We start from the raw sequence: 22,611 nt of genomic DNA, 5'->3' as shown, positions 1-22,611 counted from the left end.
GCTTGCCAATTCATTCTCTCCATCTTCAAATTGCGATTCTTGGGAGGAGATGGCTCTTGGCGACATTGAAATATTTCCTAAACCATCGAAAGGCCTTAGAGTTACTCATGTGTGCTGGGAAAGGTGCAGGCTAGGTGAGCTAAAATTGAATAATGATGGTGCATCAAAGGACAATCTTGGCAATTTATATATGAAACTTTGTGTCTAATAGACTGTGCAATGTGTCTCAATTGGGCACTGCAGAAGTACCTTTTTTATTTATGCATCCATTGGTTAGGATCATGTGAGGTCAGGATAGGGAAATTCTGGCGAGAAGCCCACCCATTAGTGGTAGGATAATGGTGAAAATAATGGAATAGTGATGCAATCCAAAAATTAGCAGGAACTATTGAGGACGGCTATTTTGGGAAGATTCATAGGTGGAAGTTTCACAAGTGGAAAATCTGGAAAATTTCCATGAACAAGGAACTATTTTTTTGGTGGAAACTTGCAAGTTTACAGGATTGAGATATTGGAAACGTGTGTTATGGGAAACATGCAAGATCATGCAAACTTGAAGATTTGGGAAAATGCAATTTCCTATTCTCTTAATATTTTGTTTCTTAAAGTTGGGTTATCATTTTCTTATTTAGTTTGTTTTCTAGATTTGATAGGCTATAGTTGCTTTTCTTATTTGTAGCTAGTTTTTAGCGTAAGTAAACTTTAGTATTTTAGGTAGATATGCAAATATAATGTTAGCTACTTTTTTTAGATTTTGGAAATCTTTTCGAAGTGTAATAAAAGAGATGGACGATTGGAGTTGGGGGAGTTTTTGAGATTGAATAAAAAATTTTCTTCACAGCATATGTGAGATTTCGTACGAGTTCTTCTTGTTACTTGTTCTTTTTTGGTTTTGTTTGATCTTGGTATTTTGAGCTGCGCCAAATTGGTATCAGAGCGGCTTCGTTCCTGCGGTTGGCGATGGATCAATCATGCCAGCGAAAAGAAGAGACGTTCATACCGTTCCGATGGCGGAGGTTGAGACATGAGATGAACTAGTCATGCTTTGAAGACAAGTCGAAGACTTCACAGCCCGGATTCTTCACTTGGAAACTTCAAACCAAGATGAAGAAACCGAAGAGGAAGATGAAACCCGCTTGAACGCTTCCATGACACGGTGCAAATGGAGGCTCTAGTGAACCCGCGTGAAAGAGACAACCGCAGTTGGGAATCCGGATTGAAAATAGAGATGCCCGAGTTCAATGGTAGATTGTCCACGGAAGAGTTCTTGGATTGGTTACGCATGGTGGAAAGAATATTCGAGTTCAAAGGGGTTCCAAACTGCAAGAAAGTCCAACTTGTGGCTTTGAAGTTGAGGGGACGAGCCTCGGCATGCAGGAGCGGAGGTAGGAATTTACACTTGCGGGGGCGAGATTAATTTACACAGCATTTGGAGGGGGGGGGGGGGGCGCTTAAGTAAATGTCGCTAGACTTTTAGCATCGTCAAACATTTGTAGGATTTTCCTACAAGAGTTCATTGTATCTTGGAGGCAATTCACAGATCCCCTTTGCACACAACTGGTGGGGGCGAAATTTGTCTTATGGAAAGCGATTACTCGCCTTGAAACAACTCTACATCTCTACCTATTTCTATATTCTAGAAATTTCCCACCAACATTTTCAACCCAATGAGGTTCAACCCAACCTGACCCGATCTGAGTTCAACCCGTCCCCGCATCGGGGAAAATTCTCCGTCCCGTCCTGCGGGGAAGATCTAATCCCCATCCCCGCCCCGCACACTACTGAGGAACGCATTTAATGGATTTTTAGGAAAAAATTCTACTAAAAATGCATTTGATAAAGGTATTAAGGAAAATTTAGGAATACCAAAACAAAATTTGTTCTATGGTTAGTACCAAACAAAATTTGTTCTATGGTAAGTACGGCTACTCAAATTTATTAGGGGCGGTCCTGGACGGATTCCATATTTAGCGGGTTTAATTGCCACCCGTACTCATACAGCACAATGAGGAGTTTTATAAGGTGCGCTTCCATGGCGGGCCCATGAATGGATAATCTAAACCATGAGGAATTGTATGGCATGCATGCTAGTTCAGAACCAAAAGAAAAAATACAGTGGGGTACACCTTGTTCGGGTGATCCAAACCAATCATTTGTTGGGCCTTGACCTAGATAGGGTGTGCCCAAGGAAAATATGAAACTAGACCTGGAAAAACCGACCCGTGCCCCCGGGTTGACCCGACCCACCCGCAAATTTGCAGGCACGGGTCCGGGTTTTAGTGGCCTGCCAAAATTGACCCGCGGGCCACCCAACCCGCAAAAACATGGGTTGCGTCGGGTCAACCCGCGGGTTTTGATGCCTTTTTTTGGTTTTTATTATTTCTTTAAAAAACTAAAAAAGACCCAAACTTTTTTGTCCTTTATGCCTTTTAGTTTGATGCCCTATTAGGGTTTCTTTCTTCCTAGTTCTCTGCCCAATATAAAATTATAAATAAGTTATGGCTGGAACCATAGAATATAAATAGGTTGTGGCTGGCACCATAGGTTGATCCCAACCCTCCGATATGAATGTTAGAGGGTTGATCACTTGATCCTAACCCTCTATAGATCGGAGGGTTAGGATCAACCTATTGAAATGATTTTTCGGGCACAACCTATTTAGGCTGTGGGCCATCTAATGGACGGTTTGGATCAATCCCACGGTGCCGGCCATACCCTACTTTTAAGTTTTAACATTTCCCTAAATTAAAAAGTGGTTTGAATTAAAAAATGGTTCGAATTTGCGGGTGACCCGCGGGTTGACCCGGCCCATTCTGACCCGCAAAAATGCGGGTCATTTCCTGACCCGACCTGTGTGACCCGCACCCCCATCACCCGCGGGTTGACCCGGCCCACCTGTTTGCCAGGTCTATATGATACCGTTGGTTATCAGCCCCCTGTACACATTAGCATCCGATACAAATCAAAATTAAGACACAGGTACAATGAAAAGCTCTTGACCTTTATCTAACAACAGAGTGGGCCACCTTGATTACGTGATCTTACCCCATTGATTCGTAAAGGGTGTAAGATCAATATAAACCATTGATTTTGTTGGCTTTTATCTAAGTCAGTTTTTCCTGAGACCAGGCTCGTGTGGCAGCGTGTAGGATCAATATACGTGCTGAAGTTTCCCACTATTCAGAGGTTTCTTAAGTTTCCCACTATTCAGAGGATTAGTTCCGTATTGGGAAATTGCTAAATCATGTAGCTAAATAGGAGAACATATACAGTCAAGGCTGCTACGAGTCTGGAATTCTGTGCTTAGATTGTAGCTAAATAGTGTAGAAGAATAGAATATCAGAAGAAACACTAAATAATATTTGAGAAAAATCGCTTCACTTATCTTGTGCGGATTCACAACGTTTTTATAGATACATATTGACGCTTCTCTATTTGAGTTACGTGTACAATGTGGATATACTACATGAGAGAAATCCCATAAAACAAGGAGTAAATGCTCTTCTTCAAAGCTGTTGTATATCTGCAAAACTGCTTTATCTTCAGAACCTTGACGTGTAAATCCAGATAGGCAAAGCTAAACCGAGTAGTCAATATAGTCAACAATCATCTAACAAATAGGAGAACATATAAGGAGAACATGTACAGTCAAGGCTTCTACGAGTCTGGAATTCTGAAATTCCGATAGGAAAACATTAATGGAATCAGAAGAGTTCATTTCGAAATCGGAAAAATTGAAATTATGTTAGTAATCTCTTCATCTTTTCTTAATCTTTTAATCTTTTATCTCTAATCTTGAACTGTTTCTCATTATCTTGAATTTGTTTCTAGAATCAGAACTCTGCCTTTTCTATTGAAGTGATGGATTAGTTGACTGATGTTTGACAGGATCTATTTAATTTTTCTTTTTTGGACGCTAAGATTTGCTATTGCAATCATCATGTGTGCAATGGCTGTTATGGATTTGGGGGATGGTTCTCGAAATATCCTTAAGGATATCCTGAAGGCATTAATGAAGGCTGATATCTGGAAGAAATCAACATTTTATTTAGCCATTATGGACATGATGAAGGTCATCTTTCATGACCTGATCCTTATAAAGTTCGGCCTTATGGACCTGACAACACCTTCAGCACTTATTCACATTGAACCTATTCACATTGAACCTCCTAATGAGCCTGATGTGTTGAGCACAGTATTGATCTGGATTTTGAAGGGTTTTAACTGGATTTTGAAGGTTTTTTCATTCTCTTGTTCACTAATTTCATTCTTGATCACAATGGTGACAGTCTTTAGAGGAAAATTTCAAATATTTCAGCTTTTCTGCATCATCGGGGCAGCATTTGTGTTCGTCAGTTCTGAATATTCTACTTTGCTGAACTTCCTTACCTTTGTTTCACTCTACGTATTTGGCCCTCTCAATATACTTTGGAATATATTCTTTGGCATCTTCTCGGACATGTTTCACTCTACCTCAATTCTCATTCTCTTTGGCATGGCCTTCTCAATTTTCTCAATTATCTTTGAGGTCGCAAGGTAAATCAATGTTTTGTTACCAACGTACTCTTTTTGTGTTCTTTTTATTAATTTATTTTTTTAATTTTGTTTTGGTTACTTTTTATTGTAGAAGGAGTTACGGACCCGAAATAATGCAGGCGCCCAAGATTTACCAGGTAAATCAACGTACTCTTTTTGTGTTCTTTTTATTAATTCATTTTTAAAATTTTCGTTTTGGTTACTTTTGATTGTAGTAGGAGTTACTGACCCGGAGTTACAGACCCGCGCCGGAGATTTACGATAATTTTGCCCTCAAGAATATTAGATTACATTTCGAAGGTTTTATCTTTATGGTATGTAGTTTAGATATTTTAGGATCTATCTTTGGCTAGTGTTGCCATAGATTTTAGTAACTCTTATTCTTAGGAGTCTAGAGAGATCTTTTCCTACTTTAGTGAGTAGTTTTAGAAGGATTTTTTTGACTTTTTGATAAAATAATAAAGAATTCGTTTGATTTTTTCCCAGACGTAGTGGAATGATTATAGAAAATAGGTTGTGCCCCAAAAAATTATTTCCATAAGCTGATCCTAAACCTCCGATCTATAGAGGGTTAGGATCAACCCTCTGACATTCAGATCGGAGGGTTAGGAATAACCTATGGAAATGATTTTTGATGCACAACCTATTTAGGCTGTGGCCCATCTAATGGACGGTTTGGATCATCCTAAGGTGCGGTCCGTATAGTACTTTTAATAAAGTGGGGAGTGCCCTCATCAAAATATAGTAGTGCTGATGACATTTCCCTTTTTTAAAATTTTCCTTTTTAACAAGTGATGAGGATCATACAGATATGGTGGGATTGATGATCATGGATCATACATGGTGCCCACAAAATGATTGATGCCCCGTATCAGAGACAAAAAATGAGATAATATGTCCATCATCTGTTGCTGTTTTCTATAATCATTCCACTATGTCTGGGAAAAAAAATCAAACAAATTCTTTATTGTTTTATCAAAAGAAGCTCTCAACCTCTTTGCCAAACGAAACGAATTCTTTATTATTTTATCAAAAAGTCAAAATATTATGAAACTACTCACTAAAAATAGGAAAAGATCTCTCTAGACTCCTAAGAATAAGATTTGCTAAAATCTATGGCAACACTAGCCAAAGAAACATCTTAAAATTTCTAAACTACATACCATAAAGATAAAACCTTGGAAACGTAATCTAATATTCTTGAGGGCAAAATCATCGTAAATATCTGGCGTGGGTCGGTAAGCGGGTCAGTAACTCCGGGTCAGTAACTCCTACTACAATCAAAAGTAACCAAAACGAAAATTTAAAAAATGAATTAATAAAAAGAATACAAAAAAAGTACGTTGATTTACCTGGTAAATCTGGGGGACCTGCATCATTTCGGGTCCGTAACTTCTCCTACAATAAAAAGTAACCAAAACAAAATTTAAAAAATGAATTAATAAAAAGAACACAAAAAGAGTACATTGGTAACTCCTCTCTTACAAAACGTTGATTTACCTTGCGAACTCAAAGATAATTGAGAAAATTGAGAAGGCCATGCCAAAGAGAATGAGAATTGAGGTAGAGTGATACATGTCTGAGAAGATGCCAAAGAATATTCCAAAGTATATTGAGAGGGCCAAGTACGTAGAGTGAAACAAAGGTTAGGAAGTTCAGCAAAGTAGAATATTCAGAACTGACGAACACAAATGCCGCCCCGATGATGCAGAAAAGCTGAAATATTTGAAATTTTCCTCTAAAGACTGTCACCATTGTGATCAAGAATGAAATTAGCGAACAAGAGAATGAAAAAACCTTCAAAATCCAGTTAAAACCCTTCAAAATCCAGATCAATACTGTGCTCAACACAATTGGTTCATTAGGAGGTTCAATGTGAATAGGTTCAATGTGAATAAGTGCTGAAGGTGTTGTCGGGTCTGTAAGGCCGAACTTTATAAGGATCAGGTCATGAAAGATGACCTTCATCATGTCCATAATGGCTAAATAAAATGCTGATTTCTTCCAGATATCAGCCTTCATTGATGCCTTTAGGATATCCTTAAGGATATTTCGAGAACCATCCCCCAAATCCATAACAGCCATTGCACACATGATTGCAACAACAAATCTTAGCGTCCAAAAGAGAAAAATTAAATAGATCCTGTCAAACATCAGTCAACTAATCCATCACTTCAATAGAAAAGGCAGAGTTCCGATTCTAGAAACAAATTCAAGATAATGAGAAACAGTTCAAGATTAGAGATAAAAGATTAAAAAAATTAAGAAAAGATGAAGAGATTACTAACGTAATTTCAATTTTCCGATTTGGAAATGAACTCTTCCGATTCCATCCATGTTCTCCTATCGGAATTTCAGAATTCCAGACTCGTAGCAGCCTTGACTGTATAGGTTCTCCTTATATGTTCTCCTATTTGTTAGATGATTGTTGACTATATTGATTACTCGGTTTAGCTTTGCCCATTTGGATTTACACGTCAACAGGTTCTGAAGATAAAGCAATTTTGCAGATATACAACAACTTTGAAGATGAACATTTACTCCTTGTTTTATGGGATTTCTCTCTCATGTAGTATATCCCAAGGTTGCCAGTGTGGGATTTGAAATCGGGATTTGATTCGGGAATTGAAAGCGGGATTCGAAGGTTCCGGGGATGGTTGGGAGCGGGATTCGATTTTTCGCCGGGGATTCGCCGGGGAGTCGTCGGAGAGCGATAAAAGATAAAATTTAAGGAAAAATACCTGAAAATGAAAATCTAAGCATTCAACTGTACACCATTAAACATAAACATCATTCTCCAAATACTGAAATTATAACAGTTTTTCATTCAGGAGCTAGGAGTCCAGGGACCAGGACTCCACCATTAAACAAAAAATTTAGTTTCCAAAAAGCGAAATATCAAAATTATTACAGAATTTCTCAAGTATTTAAAAAAAAAAGAAATAAAGTTAGGCTTTTCTCTTTCCCTTCGAATAAGCATGATCATCTCGTCCTCTTCCTTCTCCTCTTCCTTCTACATTTTCTGTAAAGGAAAAGTTTAAATAAATGAATTAATATTTATAAGACTAATATCTTCACTGGGAAATTGCAAGTGTTAAAGATTTTGTACCTCCCCTTGTACGTTCTCCACGCCCCAGGAAACTAGTAATACGACCTTGAGTGTTGGATGGTCGTCCAATTTCAAGTTCCGAGCTACTGACCACTCTTGGAGTCCCAGATCCTGCAGCTTCGTCATTGTCATCTAAGTCACGAATAGTGAGTGAAGGACTTGAAAGTAATGACTGAGATGACGCACGAAATGTAGAAGGTCTAAGGAAATCATCATCGAGATCCTGCCATCGCATATCCTCCATTCTGATAGAGGATTCATCCATAAGTGGGAGCTCTGGGTTGATGTCCCATTTTCTATTTGGTCATTCTTTGTATGCAGCCGCATTAAATCTAAATTATAGATTCGAAATTAAATAAATAATCTGACATAAATAATAAAAAACAATTATTGCATGAAAAAACGAAACAAACTTTAAACCTAGATAGGAGTCGAAGATTTGAGTGGATGTACACAAGAGTATCAGCACGATGTGAATTTAAGCGATTACGCTTTACATTGTGAATGAAGCTATACGTGCTCCATACTCTCTCTGCAGAAGATGTGCTGATAGGCTGTGAGAGAATTTTGATGGCCACTGACTGTAACTCTGGTACATGACTTCCATGAAAGTTCCACCATTTGGTCACACACACATTGGGATCTTTCGCATCATCCCTGGCAAATTTACTGGAAAACCTTCCAACCCTTCCTATGAAATCATATATCTGACGTCTAATCATACCACTCATCTCATCATCAGGGGAGAGATCCCTAATGGCTTCATATACAGCATCCATGATTTCAGGGTCTTTATCTGAAAATAAAATTGAATAATCGATCAGTCGATAACATAAATGAAGATAAATACAATTACATTATGAAAATTGACAATATGAGAAACAATTACATACCTGGGGTGACTCGTTTACCACCGCCTGGTGCTGGAATATTGAGATATGCAGGGACATAATATTTTGGAGTGAGTACATGAGCCAAGGCATGCATTCGAACATTCATCTTCCCCCATCGTCCCACCACAATACCATGAATATGATTGTACATGTCAGGCACATCTTTCAAGTTATCTTTTATTTGTCCTAACATATTGTCCATGCCTTCGTACACTTCTGATATCAGACAGCCTTCCTGGTCAGTGAACTTAATCATTTTATAGACGGGCTTCGTAATTAATAATGCCAATTTTATGTTCGTCTAAAATTCATCAGAGACTACACGTAGTTGTCATCTCGCCCCTCTCTATCATCACTTTGTCGGTGCAAGCATTCAACCAATCTTTTCAAGCATCTGTTAATACTGTCATCTGCAACGCCTCCCTTACATCAAGAAGTCTCTTAAGTGTAGTATAATGAGTTGCAAATCTAGTCTTCGCAACTTTCAGCAACTCAAACTTCGAATTGCTTCTAAATATAGCAAGAGCCTGCGAATGATTGGTAATATATTTGACGACATCCTTGCAGGAACGGTAAGTCTCTCCAATCCAACCTAGGTGTTTATGCTTGGTCAAGTCTTTGAATATCAGATTTAATGTGTGAACCACACAAGGAGACCAAAATATGTGGGGATAAACTTTATTAACCTCTGTCCCAGCAAGCTTGCAATTGGTTGCATTATTTGTCAGCACTTGCACAACATTAAAAGGCCCTACTTCTTCAATAGCATTCAACAAAAACTTTGCAATGTTTTTCCCTGATTTCTCCACGGCAGAGAAGTCGTGCGCATAGAGAAACATTGAACCGAACATATTCGATGCCAGTACATTGATCAGGGCTTTGTTCTTCACGTTTGTCCATCCATCAGAGACAATAGATAGCCCATGTTCAGGCCATTTTTCTCTCACAACACCTAGATCTTTTGTTACATTATCTTTCTCATGGTCCAATAAAGTTGTTCTTGCTTTCTCATAAGAAGACAACTTGTATCCAGGCACACAATTGGCGGCAGTTATCATCTCTTGAAAATATGGAGATCGGAGGACGTTAAAGGGAATCCCATTGGCGGCCAAAAATCTCAGCACTTTATGATCAACATCGTCTCTATCCTTTGCTCTAAAAGACTTGCCAAGTGGTGATTCACCAACCGTACTTGAAGAAGTCGCACCGGAGCTGGAAGACTTGCCAACCATGTCTAACCGTGATTTCTTCAGTGGCAGTCTCTCAGGTAAATTCTCTGCTCTTTGGACTTGGCTTCTGATGTGGTCTTGTAATTGTTTGTCTTTTGCAACTGCACTGCAATATGCTATTCCTTGACCTTGACCTCTTGGTGCTTTCACAAGGTGTGTGTGCACCCTTGTATAAGTCCCAGTGTAAACCTTCTTACAATGCTTACATTTCCACTTTTTGATTCCCCCATGTCCTTCGCTAGCTTTCTTTCCTTTGACTACGTGTGACCATAAAACTGTCGTTGACCTTGCGTTCGGAGTCAACACTATGTCCTCGTCATAATCTTCTTCCACACTTTCTTCATCATAGTTGTATTCTAGGTCCCCTTCAAAAACTATGTCATCATCACCTACACCTTGGCCTTGAAATTCTTGGTCGACAGTCTCGTCCATCTTTCCTTAATTGCCTCCTGACAAAATCAAATTGTAAAATATTCGAATAATATATATCAGCACTACTGTATTTTGATGCGGGCACTCCTCAGTCCTCAGTCCTCAGTCCTCACTTTATTAAAAATTTAAAAGTATGGTATGGCCTGCACTACAGGATGATCCAAAGTCCAAACCGTCCATTAGATGGGCCACGGCCTAAATAGGTTGGGCCCCAAAAATCATTTCCAAAGGTTGATCGGTATAAAGTATAAAGTAAACACCAAGTTATAACCAATCTGTGTGGGATACACTTGGTAACTGGAGGTTTATACTTGATTTTCCTATATTTTTTATATATCTTAGAGATGAGATGATCAGATGAATGCAGGCATTTGTGCTTTTCTGATTTTCACCATAATAACTTTCAGAAAAGGACCAGCAATAGACAGAGATAAATACCTCGTTAAATTTGAATAGCAAAGGACCCTCTTTCTAATGTTGCTTGCTTTTGCAGCAATTGAAATAAGTTTGATCCTAACCCTCCGATCTATAGAGGGTTAGGATCAACTCTCAAACATTCAGATCGGAGGGTTTGAGAGTTGATCCTAACCCTCTAATTTATAGAGGGTTAGGATCAACCTATGGAAATTATTTTTGGGGCAAAAATACTTTTTTAGGCCGTGGCCCATCTAATGGACGGTTTGGATTATCCTGTGGTGCGGGCCATGCCATACTTTTTAATAAAAATACAAAAAATAAAAAATCATGGATTATCCAAAGTTCCAAACCGTGAGGATAATCCACGGTTTGGATTATCCTGTGGTGCGGGCCATGCCGTGAGGACTGAGGAGTGCCCTCATCAAAAATCAAAATAAAAATAAAAATACATGAGTCGCATTTCACAGAAACTGTGTGAGATTCGGTTTCTCACAGAAACCATCCACACAGAAACCCATCCCTTTGTTTTAGTATTTCCACACAGAAACCCATCCCTTTGTTTTAGTATTTTTTTTTTTAAAAAAAATAAAAATATATATATATATATATATATATATATATATATATATATATATATATATACATACCTTTCCTTTTTCTTCTTCTTCTTCTTCTTGTTGCCGGCGGGAATCGCCGTGAGAGAGAGGGGCGGCGGTGAGAGAGGAAAGGGGGAGAGGAGCGGCTGTGAGGAGGAGGAGGAGGAGAAGAGGGTTTTCGGTTTTTTCGTTTTTAGGGTTTTTTTTAGCTTTTATAGGTTTTAAGTTGAAATTACAAAAATAACCCCACTTAAAATATCACCCTTACTGTTAAAAAAAGGCTATAAATGTAATTTCACGACAAAAGTTGGGATTCGCGATTCCCATCACTAAAATACCGGATTTGATCTTATGGGAATCGCGCTTTTAAATTATGTGATTCCCGAATCCAAATGACTAAAAACCGCGGATTTCATTTTTATAAAACGCGTATTTACCTTTCCAGAATCGCGATTCCCAAATGACGATTCGCGATTCTGATGGAATGGATTCGGGATTCCCCAGAATCGGGGAATCGAATCGAATTATGATTCCGATTCGCGATTCGGGGAATCGCGAATCCCCAAGTATAGGTGCGAATCCGGCTTCTCTGGTATATCCACATTGTACACGTTGTAACTCAAATAGAGAAGAGTCAATATGTATCTATAAAAACGTTGTGAATTCTCACAAGATAAGTGAAGTGATTTTTCTCAAATATTATTTAGTGTTTCTTCTGATATTCCATTCTTCTACACTATTTAGCTACAATCTAAGCACAGAATTTCAGACTCGTAGTAGCCTCGACTGTGTATGTTCTCCTATTTAGCTACATGATTTAGCAATTTCCTAATACCGAACTAATCCTCTGAATAGTGGGAAACTTAAGAATCCTCTGAATAGTGGGAAACTTCAGCACCTATATAAGGGTTAGGATCAATCTATTGAAATGATTTTTCGGGCACAACCTATTTAGGATGTGGCCCATCTAATGGACGGTTTGGATCATCCCACGGTGCCGGCCATACCCTACTTTTAAGTTTTAACATTTCCCTAAATTAAAAAATGGTTTGAGTTAAAAAATGGTTCAAATTTGCGGGTGACCCACGGGTTGACCTGGCCCACCCGCGGGCCGCGCGGGTCACGTAAATTCTGACCCGCAAAAAATATGGGTCATTTCCTGACCCGACCCGTGTGACCCGCACCCTCATCACCCGTGGGTACACCCGGCCCACCCGTTTGCCAAGTTTATAAGATACCGTAAATCAAGTGTTTGAAAATAGGATCATTTTCAAAAACCAATATTTTTCTAGGGTTTTAAAATTTCCAAAACTACTGGAAATCGTGATCTTGGACCATGGTTTGACCGTCTCAGTTTCCGTTCGATTTTTCGAAAGATAACCCAGCAAAGGGTTATTTTTTGAAGAATAAAATAGAAAACGGGTCAAATCAAGTCCAAAGTTGATGAAATTTTGACCAAAAACCGATTTTTGAATTTCCAGTTCACCCAAAAATTTTCGAAATTTTTTGAATCGTTTTAGTTGGATTTTTAATTATTTTAGATCTCGGCCATTTTTAATAAATATCAAAATGTTTTAAAAATTGATGAAACTCTCCAGAATTAATGTTCAATAATAAATTGAATTTCTCATGGAAATTATTTTAGAAAAAAATGTTTTTTTATCCGTTTTCTAATAGCTTCTTCGTTTTACGTGTCGTAATTCTTTTTTATATTAAATTAATGAAATTTCAAATCTTTTTCCTACAAACCAGTAGTTTAGGCCATTAGAAAGTTAGTGAAAATTTTTCAAAAGATTTTACAAAGGTTTAATATGATTTTACAATTTTCTTTTAAAAAATGGGTTTTAATTCTTAGAAAACGAATTCCCCTTTTTATTCAAAAATCGATTTTATGGAGGATCATTGATTTTTAGGTCTTGAAATTTTGACAGTAAATCATATAACCTATTTTCTATCTACTGGAATTTTTACATGATTTTAGGGCACCATTTAATCTACTAAAAACCAAAAAAAGGCATCAAAACCCGCGGGTACCCGCAGGTTGACTCGACCCAACCCATGTTTTTGCGGGTTGGGTGGCCCGCAGGTCACTAAAACACGGACCCGTGCCCGCAAATTTGTGGGTGGGTCGGGTCAACCCGCGGGCACGGGTCGGTTTTGCCAGGTCTAGTATCATATTTCCATCCTGATAATCCTTGGGCACACCCTATCGAGGTCAGGGCCCAACAAATGAATGGTTTGGATCACCCGAACATGGTGTACCCCACTGTATTTTTTCCTTTGGTTCTGAACGAGCATGCATGCCATACAATTCCTCATGGTTTAGATTATCTATTCATGGGCCCGCCTTGGAAGCGCACCGTATAAAACTCCTCATTGTGCTTTATGAGTAGGGGTGGCAATTAAACCCGCTAAAAATGGAATCCGTCCAGGACTGCCCCTAATAAATTTGAGTAGCCGTACTTACCATAGAACAAATTTTGTTTGGTATTCCTAAATTTTCCTTAATACCTTTATCAAATGCATTTTTAGTAGAATTTTTTCCTAAAAATCCATTAAATGCGTTCCTCAATAGTGTGCGGGGCGGGAATGTGGATTAGATCTTCCCTGCAGGACGGGACGAGGAATTTTCCCCCATGCGGGGACGGGTTGAACTCAGGTCGGGTCAAGTTGGGTTGAACCTCATTGGGTTGAAAATGTTGGTGCAAAATTTCTAGAATATAGAAATAGGTAGAGATGTAGAGTTGCTTCAAGGCGAGTAATCGCTTTCCATAAGACAAATTTTGCCCCCACCAGTTGTGTGCAAAGGGGATCCATGAATTGCCTCCAAGATATAATGAAGCCTTGTAGGAAGATCCTACAAATGTTTGACGACGCCTCGCACAAGCGGAATCAAAACCCAAAATGCCCTTTAAAGAACTTCAAGCCTGAGAGAAAACACTAAAACTGTTTCTGCAGAAAACAGTCTTTAGTGTACTGTTTTAATAAAATCTTAACTAGAAAAAACAAGGTAATAGGAGATTGCTAGAGAGGAAGAAAAGTGCAGCAATAACTGAGGTTTGAGCTTTACTCTTTGGTCTACGTTGGGCATCTGAGCACGACTAGCGCCCTCTTATAGTAGAGGGTGATTCTTCAAATGTGGTTGCTTGGGCCTCCGAATCATCGAAGGGCCCCTGGCGGTTGCAAGAGCGTGTAGCTGAAATACTGGATCTATCGTGGGTACTTAATCTGCACCTTGAACATCGAAGATGATCAGCAAATGAAATGGCCGACACTTTGGCTAAAGCGAGGGCTGAACGGGAGGATTTTGAAATTCTATCATATTTGTAATGTGCTCTTTTCTTTATGAGAAGGATACTTGTATCCTTGCTTCTGGAAGTAGGTCTTTTGTAAACCATTGGCTGTGTCCGATGCCTTATATTTAATATTTGTACAAGCAGGCTGGGACCCCTGGTCCCGATTGCACCTCAAATACTAATGAAATTTATCATCTTTCAAAAAAAAAAAAAGGATCTGCTAGGCAATTTCGTAGAGATCCATTTCGCGGCTCACTTTTGCATGAGAGAACAGCCACACAGGCTCATTTTTTAGCAGATTATCTTTTTCATTTAATTCATCTGAGGTGGCTGTGCCAAAAGTCACCCACAAAATGGCTTTTTGCGAAATGGCTTTCTGATATTTCTACTACCATGTTTTGATAATGACCTTGTCTCTTCTTATTTAACCGGATGTTAAAAGCTATTTCAATTCCCCAAAAGCTGTCTGCATCCAATTAAAAAGAAAAAGACAAGTGAGTTTGTGTCATTATCAAAACATGGTAGTGCAAATGTCGGTAGCATATATTTATTTGAATAGTGATAATTGTATACTTTTCATAAGAATTTTATAAAAAAAAAAAAAGAATTTTATCATGATCCGTGAATATACTGTTACAAAGAAGAGTATTCTATGCGATATATACTTCTTTGGTGAATGGTGATCTACTGAAAACGGCACATTTCGGCTCTTATTTTTCTTGTGTGAGTTCTCTTTACTTTTTTCAGCCCTCTACAGTTTTTCAATGTAGTTGGTTTCAGGGTTTAGAGGGGTGCATAATTGCAAACTATTTTACAAAAATGTTAGTCATATATTGCTACACTTGGTACTTTAACCCATAGTTTCAAAACTCTCCTGCGTTATTATCGACTCACTCGAGTCGATTCCCTACTCCCTTGTACATTGGATGCATTCTTGTCAAAGTCTGCATTTTTACCTACAAAGTCAATCAAACTCCTTTGACTCTCTCGAGTCCCAAGTTAGGACCGCGTCAAACCGAACATTTAGCCGCATCAATTGAGAACTTTCTTTGGCCACAAATTTTCACGCATCAGCATTTTAAAAGCATTTTAAAATACTGCTTTAACCGACAAGCAAAGAGGAGTTAACAACCAGAAACACAAAAACAAAATACTGTGATTGGGTGTGACTGTAAAGTACATGATGCTTCAAACTCTTGTTTCCAATAGTGTTGGTGTTCAAGAAGCTAGACTTGCGATACTGAGATTAATCTTTTGTTCCGCTATATATTATTTGGTGTTCATTTATTCTTTTACCTTTTTTCTTCTTCATAGAATTATTGTTCATGTTAGAGGTATCATATCTTCCAGGAGAGAAGAGATGAGAAGTGGAGAAGAGTTGAGAGAGAGTTGTATATCTCTCTCCGGCACGAAAATGATTACATATATGTGTATGTAAAAAAGGGTTACATGAAAAGTACAGAAATAACCCCACATAAGTGGGTTTATGTAATACGCCCACTCTCAACACTCGCCCTCAAGCCGGAGTGTATACATCATACATCCCCAAGTTGTTACATTAGTCACTCAACCTCGCTTTGCTTAGGGGTTTAGTAAACATATATGATATCGGATCATTTGACCTCATGAACATTGTGCAAATCTCCCCCTTTTGAATCCTATGACAAATAAAGTGACAATCCACTTGTATTTTTTTTGTCCTCATGAAAAACTGGATTATGGGCTATATGAATGGCGGACTTGTTATCACAGTGGAGTGAAGCAGGTGATGAGTAGGTTAGCCCAATCTCTGACATAATGACCCCAACCAGATCAACTCGCACCCTGTATAGGCCATGGCTCTATATTTTGCCTATGCACTCGACTTCGACACAACATCTTGTTTCTTACTCTTCCATGATACTAAATTGCCTCCAACAAACGTACAATAGTCGGTAGTAGATCTCCTGTTTGCAGGAGATCCTGTTATGTCTGTGATGCAGGAGCATCCCCTTGAAAATTCTACATTGGCCAAATTTGCTCATCAGCACAGCATTAGTATAGGTTTATCTTTGATCATTAGAACTAAGTAAATAGGATAGCTTAGTCATTTGTGCATTTTTCTTATCCTTTTTGGTCTTTTCTTAAGCTAGGGCTAGTTTAGGCATAAGAGTCATTTGTAATTGGCTATAAAAGCCAACTTTCTTTCATTTTCAGTGGACTTCATAATTGTAAGCTTGGAAATTTGGGAGAAATAGAATTTCTCATTTTTGGTGGGAGATCTCCATTTTCCGTTCAAGAGCAAGAGTTTGGAAGCTTCTTCTTGGGGTGTCTCTTGTTTCTTCAACGATCTAACCTTGCGAAGCAAGGTTTCTTTCATTGTTGTAGGATCCGAGCACCCCCTGGCTGGATCAATTTGGCTTTTCTTGAATAAATCACAAAGAAGACCATTGAAAAGAGAGATCTGCCCTAGATTTTAATAGTGGCTGAAAAAGAGTAGAAATCGTAAGTTTTCTTGCTGAAATCTTCTATGAATCTCATCCTCTGTAGTAAAGTCTATCCTCATCAGTAACATTTTGATTTTAGAGGTAAAATGCCTGAAATATTCATCAAATTTTACAAGAAACTAAGTGTATGCTCTTAGGTCTAAAAGAATTAGAAAGAGTAGTTGTAGATCTGTTTACATTGTGCCAGGAATTACTGTGGACAGCTCATATAAATTTCTGCGAAGAAGCAGGAATTCGGTTTCAATAGAAAGTGCTATTTGCTGAGATCTCAATAGAACTCTATTAGATCCATGCCTCTCTGAAGGTTATTCAGTATTTTTTTTAAGAAGAGTGAGCAAGAATTTTGATATGGGATTGAGTTCGGCCACTAGCAATGGAAAATTAACCATACAGGAAACGTCGAGTTCATTGTAATAAAAGTCTGAACTTAGAATTTGTGACTTGGTTGTTGATCAATAAGCTGGTTTTGGAATTTCATGTCAAGAGTGAGAAATTCTGCCTTGTTCATGTTCGTATAAATGCCAGATCCGAGGGCTTATCCTCATTTTTCGGTTTAAAACTAGGGGCTGCATCAATTTGCTCTACATCAGTTTGCATCTGAATACCCCTCGATCCTCATATGTCTGTTTCTTGAACATCAATCCTTTAATAAGAGCTTTCTTCAGATATCTCACTATCTGGGTGACTGCTGACTAGTGAGACATCCGTAGTTTACTTATGAATTGACTAACCACAGTAACTGCATAAGAAATGTCGGGGCGTGTGACAGTGAGAGAGATCTGCTTCCCATCTAAGTGTTTGTATCTGCCTGGGTCCCCCAGAAGCTCCCCCTGATCAAGAAAAAGCTGACGTTTGGGTCCATAGGTGTCTCAGCCGTCTTTGCTCCTAGTAGGCTTTTCTCTTCCAATATATCCAGTGCCTACTTTCTTTGTGACAGAGATAGCCCCCACGTGAATATGCTACCTCTATCCCTTGAAAGTATCTGAGACAACCAAGGTCTTTTGTGCTTAACTCTTTTCAAAGGAAATCTTTCAGTCTCTGTATACCTGCACTCTCACTCCCTGTAATAATGATGTCATCTATATATATAGGAAATGGTTTGTGAGTAGCTGCTTAGATAAGCTTATCTGGGCAGACCTCAGACCTCACAAACCATAGGGTGGCCCACATTTTGGGGGTGATCCTAAGCATTCATTTGGAAGGCCTCATCATGGATGGGGTGTGTACCAAAAATCAGCTCCATTGGATCATCTTAGGATGTCCATTTGTGGAGGGAAAAATGGACAGCTACTGTTTGTCCACAAATCTGCCCATTTTTTCCCTCCACAAATGGAAGGGTTAGGATGATCCAATGGAGCTGATTTTTGGTACACCCCATCCATGATGGGGCCTTCCAAATGAATGCTTAGGGTCACCCCCAAAATGTGGGCCCCCCATGGTTTGTGAGGTCTGCTCAGATAAGCTTATTTGAGCAGCTGCTAACAAACCATTTCCTCATATATATATATATATATATATATATATATATATATATATATATATATATATATATATATATATATATATAGACACACACACACACCAAATTATCTCTTCAAAAGATTCAATACTCACCTCTCCCTCCAACTTGTCAAACGTGTTAACGAAGACCCAATCTGCTTTCTCTAAGTTAGAGAACTGGTTCAACAGAAGCTCCCGAAACGCCGGATAACTCCCCGGTGCCGAAACAAAAGACGGCAACTGAGAAACTTCAAACTCCATAACTCCGGGCACATAGATTGTTCCACTTTCCTGTGGAATGACACTAATTTTGCCAGAATACACATGGTAGTATATAACATTAATGGCACACAATTGAGTCATGAAAGCTCCTCCAGGCAAGTTTAGCCTTTTTGCCACCTCTAGAGCCCAAGGAAGAAAGGCATCATAAATAACACAACTAAAGGGAAGAGTAGAACTGTTTTACTTCTCTATTAGCTCAGTTAAGGTTTTTGTTCCAAACTCTTTGAGACGTTCATGGTAGGTCTCAGTACTTTCTGATGATTCGAACCCGCCTTCGTCGAAACCGTCTGAGATAGTCTCAATGGCGACTAGGCCGGTTTTGGCTTTCATGGATTTGGTGAGGTAGATGGTGTTGGCAAGTGTGACTTTGATGCCTTTTGAAGCTAAGCGTTTAGCAAATTGGAGTAGTGGGTTTATGTGACCTTGGGCTGGATAGGGGACTACAAGAACATGGGGGGCTTTCTCTCTTTTCTCCTCCATCACTTGAACCCTAATTTTTTTTTTCCTTCTGTAGATTAGTACAGATCTTAGCACATGGATCTTGAAGGTTTGAGGGAGGAGTCACCTTTTATAGGACTAGAGATCTTTCCACATGGATCTTGAAGGTTAGAGCTGTAGTAGTCTTCTTTCATTGGTAATTAAATTGTTGGTGTAGTTTTCGTATTACCCACAACACATTTTGTTTCTTTTGTCTCTAGATGACCTCAGTACGTGCGTTATGAAGGTACTATGGATGATGGACAAGATAATGACTTTTCAAAGGAAAGATGACAAATGAACCACGTTTGTTCATCAGGAGTAGGACGTTTTTTTTAGTGGTTTTTTCTTTTAAGACTAATTGCCCAAAACAAAAGAAAGTTCGGTAGCCAGAACTATTAGGGTGGGAAGAATGTTTTCCTTGGTTGGAGTTTTCCCTATCTGACAGCAGCCACCTCCTGAAGGAAGACAAAATCTGCTGAAAAGTGAGATTGTTGGACTCAAAATTATGTTTAAGTTTTGGTTCAATAATCAGCGCACCACTAACAATTGGTTTTCATAATTGTAAACGAACAGGGGCCTTAGTCAGGGTGTCAACTAGTTGGTCAACGCTAGGAATGAAGTAAACAAGTAGTTCAAGACAAGCATTCTTATTCGTGTAAAAGTGATAATCAATCTCCACATGTTTTGTATGACTATGAAAAATGGGATTAGCCTTCTGTAGGTTGCTCAGAAGATGTCAAAAGAAAGCCCTATAGCTGTCGAATATGAAAACCGCACACCCATAAAAGAGACATATCCACATGACATCGACAACCACATTCAGAAGATCTTATTACCACTACTCGATCAAGCAATAATGGGTTGCTTGTGTGACCTCCATAAAATAAGATCAACGCTCCATAAAATGGGATTTGCTAGCTTCCATCGCAGAAGGTATTTCGCGGATGCTCTGATGCATATCGTCAGACCAGCTACACAAGCTCGCTTTTCAGCATCTTTTGTCTTCATTCATGAGGTGGCTGGTCATACACGCAACAGACCATCCGCAAATTACCCTCTGCGATGGATGCTAGCAAATCCCCCATAAAAAAAGATTAAGGTCAAGAAACACACAATACCCGTTAGTGGATTTGTGGTAATCTTAACCGACCCATTCAACATCAGAAAAGGCATGAAAGGTAAGTGACCAGGACTGTCGAATGATCAAACCATTCAACATCGGAAAAGGCACGAAAGGTAAGTGACCAGGAGTGTCGAAATGATCAAACCATGTGTGATTGAACTAAACCATTTAAAAGAGTGGAATATGCTTAGCCACGCAACGGTAAGGTTGCTCCATTGTGACCTGGTGGTCACGGGTTTGAGTCACGAAAACAGCCTCTCCGCAAAGCAGGGGTAAGGCTACGTACATCTAGCCCTCTCCAGACTCCGCAATGGCGGGAGCCTCGTGCCCTGGGCCCCCTTTTAATATGCTTGCTGCGGCCCAATGATCCGTATTGGGATAATGAAGAAAGTGACATTCTCTGTTAACCACAAAGGAAACATCAGGTCAAGCAAGGGATATTGCAGTGCTCTAATTGTACTTAAGTATTCCATTGTGTCAGAGAGAGTTATGTTTTGAAAACTGTGAAAAATGATAAATAGGAAGCCATTGGTGTATCACAGGGTTTGACACCCTCATTTTAGTACAAGCCAGTAAGTTTGCAATGTACTTGACATGTGATGTAGCGGACAGGGTTTGATATAAGTGGGATTCGAGTATGAAATTAGAGATACCACATAAAGAAAGTAACTATAATCAGAATAGTAATCTTGCCAACTAAAAAAATCTCAACCGAAAGAAAGAAAGATGCCAATCCTAGTAAAAAAAGAAAAAAAAGTTACTAATCCTAATATCCTACGTCAGGCCCTCCCACTTGAAAAAAAACTCGCTCTCGAGTTTAGACAAAATGAAGAGAATGAGCTGAAATTTAGACCTGTTATGGAATAGATTTATACGGATGAACTGCTCTCTTTGAAATCGAATTGAAATTCTTTTCCATCGAATCAGAAACTTCCATCTGGCTTCTAATCCCGCATGTGTGGACAGAAGGTTGGACTTGATTCGACTAGATAGCATGCCTTCGATAGACTCTTCAGTCCGAGGTAGCTCAGGAAGAATGTATCCTTCACTATGCTTGGTATAAGTGGTGTTGTCATAGAGATGGGATAAATTTCCGTCTGTCACCTCTGACTCGTGCGCCGGAACTAAGAATTTAATCACAATGCTCTATCGAGTGATCTGGGCTCTCCATGCTCTCTGAATGACGTTGCAGCATACTTGGTGCATAAGTAATTAACTTGAGCGATCTTTGTCGCCACCAACTCTGAATCCTGATTACAGAACTGACGTATCTCTTATATTTTCATCTATCCAGGTACATACGCTATGTCTTTTGAATTAGAAGACACACGGCTTTCTTCTTGGCACACTCCTTAGCATTTTGGACTTTCTGTCGCCTGAGTCTAGCTTGGATTTTCAAGCTCTCTTGACAGGTAACCGACCCAAAATTTTGATAAACAGATCATGTACTTCATACAGACAACTAAAGTGTGATTGTTCCAATCTATATCGTTCAGGTTCCATCCTTTTTCAATAGAGATTTATCATGGAGGCCTACAGTCGCTCTAATACCATCTGGCGCAGTGGATCAAAGAGAGAGAGAGAGAGAGAGAGAGAGAGAGAGAGAGAGAACGACTTTGACAATATTCATGATTGAAAAAACTTATAGTTTACAATCTCTTATATAAAAGAAATGCCTAGAATCCTACCACATAAAGAAAGTAACTATAATTAGAATAGTAATCTTGCCAACTAAAAAAAATCTCTACCAAAATAAGAAAGACAGATACTAATCCTAGTAAAAAAGAAAGAAAATTACTAATCCTGATGTCCTACGTCTACTTGAGAGAGAAGTAGACCATCTGCTACTTGAGAGAGAAGTAGACATCTGCGAACTGTTGAACCTCAAAACTGAGAAATTAATGCAGATAACTGAGGCCATTGATGTCAAACTCATGAGCCAATGGTGTAAAAAAATAAGAGAGATCTAGTAAATTCTTTTTTGCAACAATAATATTAACGACATATATCAAAAGTGAAACCAAAAGATGCTTCAGCCCTTGTACCAGGTTTGAGGAGCTTGCTTGAGATTGTAAACATATTTTCGAAGGTGGCATAAATACGAGGGTAATGTGGGATCCACAAATCAAGGCAGTTGAGACATATATAATTCTTCAAGAAGGTCTCCACGGAGAAAGGCATTTTGCACGTCATGTTATCTTTAGAAACACCTAAATTGGACACAAAGGGACA

The 22,611-nt window shown here is 38.9% G+C and overlaps 2 long non-coding RNA genes across 2 annotated transcripts in view; one reads left to right on the top strand and one right to left on the bottom strand.

Annotated features, from left to right (window-relative positions):
• Positions 1 to 22,611, top strand: part of LOC143858381 (uncharacterized) — a 77,803-nt gene that overhangs the window by 15,738 nt on the left and 39,454 nt on the right. The gene's annotated exons all lie outside the window — the stretch shown is intronic.
• LOC143858778 (uncharacterized) lies at positions 7,319 to 8,437 on the bottom strand. The gene is made up of 3 exons (XR_013239038.1): positions 8,066 to 8,437; positions 7,646 to 7,977; positions 7,319 to 7,558 (listed from the first exon to the last, which is right to left on the bottom strand). It is a non-coding gene; the product is annotated as an uncharacterized LOC143858778 (long non-coding RNA).

Source organism: Tasmannia lanceolata, unplaced genomic scaffold (assembly GCF_043159265.1).
Source record: "Tasmannia lanceolata isolate RefF3 unplaced genomic scaffold, GAP_Taslan_0.1 ptg000026l, whole genome shotgun sequence".
Classification (NCBI taxonomy): Eukaryota; Viridiplantae; Streptophyta; class Magnoliopsida; order Canellales; family Winteraceae; genus Tasmannia; species Tasmannia lanceolata.
This window is presented reverse-complemented; position numbering and strand designations above follow the sequence as displayed.